The sequence below is a fragment of the Silene latifolia genome, chromosome 10 (genome assembly GCF_048544455.1).
Source record: "Silene latifolia isolate original U9 population chromosome 10, ASM4854445v1, whole genome shotgun sequence".
In the NCBI taxonomy this organism is placed as follows: domain Eukaryota; kingdom Viridiplantae; phylum Streptophyta; class Magnoliopsida; order Caryophyllales; family Caryophyllaceae; genus Silene; species Silene latifolia.
In genome coordinates, this window is record NC_133535.1 from 117,131,177 (window position 1) to 117,137,176 (window position 6,000).

The window sequence follows — 6,000 nt, forward strand, 5'->3', positions numbered from 1 at the left end:
TGATTGTTTTAGCGAGAGGTCATGTCAATTTATTATCTATCACGTTTTAAGTGAACTAAAGCGGTGAACTACAATAATTGTAATTGACACGGTCGATAAACTCGAAGAAAGAAGATGCATGTTTTAGTTATGGCGATTTAGCGATGCATGTGACATATAAATAAAATGCAAAACATAAGATAAATCCTAGTATGGCCTTCCTAAAATAGAAAATCTAATTAACTATTACATATTCGGAAACCAACTCCATTGGTCCCTTGAATTTCGGTTGTGGCACGCATCTCGAGGTAACACCGTATTTATGTATCGCCATCTTGAAGAAATCCGTATTGTGAACTCCGGAATAAATAAAATTACATAATAAATTACATAATTTCCTATTATACATTTGTAACTAAAATAAAATAAATCTATTAAATTACAAAACGGTGATACGAGATCACAATAAAATTACAACCGAATCGATATTCCCATTCATTTCGGGTAATACCAATTAAAAACTAAGGCCATACTAAGTAAAAATTACATAATTCAAAATTACATAAATAAAAATATGACAATCATAAAGAAAATGCAGCATTATAATATGTATGAACATGCCCAATTTTATGCTAAATCGCCTTCAAATAGCCAATATCGTATATTACTCGGTTTTTACGGATTTGCGTGATTCAACGTTTTATAATCACAAAAATTACATAAATTCATATTTAAGCATAAGTTAATTACCCTAACCTCTTAGGACTCAAAATTTAGTCTTCACTAATTATTTGACTATAATTAACTCATATTTCTAATATTTGTTCATTAATGGACTTAAAATTATAATAAAAAGCTATAAACTTCAAATAAATCACAAAAATTTCAAATAAATTCAAAATTTGAAATTTAAACTCATGAACATTCTGGAAAAATACCATGACACTCATAATGTTCAAAAACTTAGGTTAAAAGTTCGAAATTTTTCCGGAAAAACAATGTTGCGTTTTATCGGTTTTTAACAAAATAATCATAAAAACATGAGAAAAATTATATTCATTAACTTTTCAATTTTAGATCTGAAAAAGATAATAAAATGCAACATGTGACGTTTTTCCTTAGTCATGGAGTATGTTTTATTAATATTTCACTAATTAAGTCACTATTCATGCTATTTTTCTTCAAAAATCCATAGATCATGCAAAAGGACTTCGATATAGCCTATTATTTTACATACATCTTGTAAAATTGCATGTGACAACATACTAAATTTCTATGACCAGATTCGAAATTTATCTCATATTAACCTATTTTTCACCTAAAATCGATTTTAATAATGAAAAATCCATTTTTCAAGCATAAGAAGTCCAAAAATTATGAAAATTTACAGGTCATCTCAAAATAATATATGTGACAACATATCCAAAAATCACTTAAACATTCGAAGTTTAGCTAATTTTAGTCCGAAAATGACATTTTATTCATAAAATCATATTTTTAATGTCATTATTATGTAATATCAACAATAAAAATCCATAAATTAACCAAAATATCCTAAAAACATATTAGGACCAGAAACTTTAATATGCAAAATTATTTTCGTGATATATCATAATAACACAAATTTAACAAGTTTTATATGTTAATCGTATAACTCGGAAAAACTTTTAACCGATTTGCATGCAAACAACCATGTCTCTTGATACCGATTGAAGGAAAAATATATCTATATACTAACATATTCATATATGTTTCATTTTAATTTGTCATAAAAATAAGTGATCTTATGCATGCAAACTTATAAACAATTTATAGAAGAAATCATCATCTTACATTGTGATTTTCGGATCAATAGGGCACAAGAGAGTTCTCCTTCTCTCTTGTTCTTGAGCTCTCCTTAAATGGATGAACAAAGAGGATACAAGTATAGTATCCCTCCCAAGGATTAATACCCAAGATATACCCTTAATAAAATTAGTATTATCAAAACTAGAATAATATTAACTTAAATAAAAGACCCAAAAATATATTTTGGTCCTTTTGTATTTCGGTCAAGAGGAGGATGAAGAAGGAAGAATTATTTTTATCTCTCTAAAAATAATGTTTGAATGATGGAATGAATAAAAATAAATCACACACTAAAGCATGTAGTGAATGATCAATCTTTAAGCAAAAGACCCTTTGTTCTTTTCTAGGGGAAACCGGGTAGGAGGGTGGAGGAATGGCCAATGCATGGGCTTGGTGCTCTTCCACAAGAGACACTAGGTACGCATGCCTAGTGTAGAGAAATAATCATATATTCCACTAATCTTAATTAACATTATATGAATTGTTAATCACGCCCAATATTTCGGTCCATTTGAGGATAAAATGGATTCCATTTTATATTTGTCAATTTGTCAATATGTCACATGTCACATGTTACATAAAATTGTTATGTATTTTTAACATATTAAAAATCAACGTATTAATGAAAATACGTCATATACAAAAATTGACTTAGTAATTCACAATTACTTGTACCAAAATAATTTACCAATTATAAATTACAATAACTTGTATTTATAATAATTCATTCAATTTCAATTGTTTCCTTAAACAATAATTTCATCTAAGTAGTGAAACATTTCAATTACCTAGACCGTATCTTATTTAATCAGATTATAATGAGATACGTAAATTTACTTCCAAAATTATCCGTCAATTATTTTTTATTAACTCGTAACGTTATACAATTAATTAAATGATCAATTAAGAGTATTATCTTTTAGGTATGACCTAGGGGGTCAACTGATCACCAGCGTCGCACGACAGTAATGTCAAACTCTAGTCAGCCAATCATTACCGATATATGTTGACCAGTTGACAGTAAAAATACTTCCCAATTGTATTCTTTAAAATGAGACTTAAACATGTGATCATCATGATCAACAGTTGTGATCGCATTATTGTCGGAGGACACATATTCCAACACCAAGAACTTAGGATAGGGACTACCTTGAGCTCTACCGAAAGGGCCGATTTCATAGACCTCCTAAACGACTTCAAAGATGTTTTCGCTTGGTCCTACAAAGACATGCCAGGGATCGACAGGGATATCGCCAAACATAGAATCCTGATTAAGCCAGGTTTCAAACCTGTAAAACAGAAGCTTCGACGAATGAGGACAGAATGGGCTCTCAAGATTAATGAAGAAGTTGACAAGCAATTCAAAGCCGGGTTCATCAAAGTTTTCGAGTATTCTGAATGGGTAGCCAGCATAGTACCCGTACCCCAAAAGGATGGGAGAATCCGCGTTTGTGTTGATTTTAGGGACTTAAACAAAGCAAGTCCTAAAGATGACTTCCCTCTACCACACATCGATATATTGGTGGACAATACTGCAGACCACGCGTTACTATCCTTCATGGATGGGTATGCGGGTTATAATCAAATTAAGATAGCCATAGAAGACATGCATACGACCGCCTTTGTCACTCAATGGGGAACCTATTGCTATACAGTCATGCCATTCGGATTGATCAACGCCAGAGCTACATATCAACGCACCGCAACTACACTCTTACATGACATGATGCACAAAGAAGTTGAGGTATACGTAGACGACATGATTGTCAAATCCAAGGATAGAGAAGGGCATATTGCGAACCTTCGCAAATTTTTCACGAGGCTACGAAAGTACAACATGAGGCTCAATCCTCAGAAATGCACATTCGGAGTAACATCTTGCAAACTCCTGGGATACGTCGTTAGCCAACGAGGTATAGAAATAGACCCTTCCAAGATCAAGGCTCTGATCGAAATGCCACAGCCTCAAACAGAAAAAGAAGTCAGAGGATTCTTGGGAAAAGTGCAATATATAAGTCGATTCATATCGAAACTCACCATGATTTGTGAGCCTATCTTCAAGAAGCTCAAGAAAACGGATCACACCATGTGGGATGATGATTGTCAGAAGGCATTTGACCGAATCAAAGAGATATTGGCTAAACCACCAGTGCTCATGCCACCACAACGAGATCAACCTCTTGCTTTATATCTCACGGTAACCGAAACAGCCATGGGCGCCATGCTAGCTCAAACCGTAGGAAGTGACGAAAGAGCTATCTACTACCTTAGTAAGAAGTTCTTGGAGTACGAGTGCAAATACTCACAACTCGAAAAGACATGCCTCGCTCTTGTGTGGGCAACGAAGAAGCTACGCCACTACATGCTTAGCTACTCCGTCAAAATATACTCCAAAATGGATCCAGTTAAATACCTCTTCGAGAAACCCGTCCTCAACGGACGCCTGGCAAGATGGACTCTGATGCTGTCAGAATTTGACCTCAAATACGTGCCTCTGAAAGTTATAAAAGGGCGCGCCGTTGCCGAATTCTTCGCAGAAAATCCCATCAACGACGCACAAACTTTAGACACTTGGTCATTTCCAGACGAGGATATACTCCAAACTGACGTAGACTCCTGGGACCTTTATTTTGATGGAGCATCAAACTTAAGAGGATTTGGAATAGGAGTGTTGCTCATTTCTCCTGAAGGTGAGCATACACCAATTGCTGTCAAACTCGACTTCGAGGTGACAAATAACGCCTATGAGAATCGAAGCTTGTCTCATTGGACTACAAGCGGCAGTAAGCTTAGGCATTAAAAACCTCCGAGTACATGGGGATTCATCCTTGATCATCAACCAAGTTACGGGATCATGGAAAATTCGAAGCGAAAGTCTAGCACCTTATCAAGCCAGAATAGACCAAGTTGCCCAATTCTTTGATCACGTGACGTATCTACACCTACCTCGGGAAGAAAATCAATTTGCAGACGCTCTTGCAAAACTTGCATCTTTGATTAATATGCCGGATCACATGGTGGAAATGCCTTTGTGCATCGAGCGACGGTTAGAGCCGGCTTATGTCCACCAAATCACCGATGAAGAGGAGATCGCGCAGGAACCCTGGTTCCAAGCAATCCTGAATTTTAAGCTCAATGGTACCTATCCACCCGATATGGACAAGAGGGGACAACTTGCTATACGTCTACTAGCTTCCCAATACGTTCTCATGCGGTAGAGGCGGCAAACAAGAATGTTGTCACGATTCTCACGAAAATGATTGACAACTATCGAGATTGGCCAAGCAAAATACCCTTTGCTTTGTGGGGGTATCGTACATCTATTAGGACGCCCACTGGGGTTACTCCTTTCTATCTGACCTACGGCATGGAAGCTGTACAACCAGTCGAGCTAGAGATACCATCCTTGCGTATCCTACTCGAAAGTCAAATCCCAGAAGCCGATTGGAAGAGGGATAGATATGAAGAACTCATCCTCCTGGATGAACGTAGGCTACGCGCCTTGCATAATGTCCAAACATATCAAGCACGTATTAAACGAGCTTTCAACAAAAGAGTTAGGCCAAGAAACATCAAGGAAGGAGACTTAGTGCTTAAATCGGTTAGAGCTCTTCTACCTGTCGACCCACGGGAAAAATTCAAACCTAATTGGTCCGGACCATTTCTAGTCAAATCCATACTTCCAGGGGGTGCGGTTAGAATCACAGACCTAGACGGGAATGAGTTTTCAAACCCAACAAATCTTGACCAATTAAAACGGTACTATGCCTAGAATAGGAACAAAAACGCGCCTCGCGTAACCCCACGTGTCGCTCTTGTGGCAGTAAATAAACGGCCCCTGGCGAAGCTGAAATAAGCTAATGTCACTGTGCTCTTGCATTTTGACGAATTTGTCATCCTCATATCATCAAATAAACTAAATTTGCACCTTCAGAGTAAGCAAAAAGCTCATGCTTATTTTCTAAGTTCATTACAAGCTCTTTCTTAGAACAATTATTCTTTTACATTTACTCGAACTACGCGCAAGGTTTTGATTTCATTTTTTTAAGTGAATACGTAGGCAATCCTTCACAGGATACAACCAATTATATTCAAAATGTAAATAGAAGGACATTTGCATTGCATTTGGAATTCGACAAGAATAATAAATAGAAAATCACAACGGTTTCATAA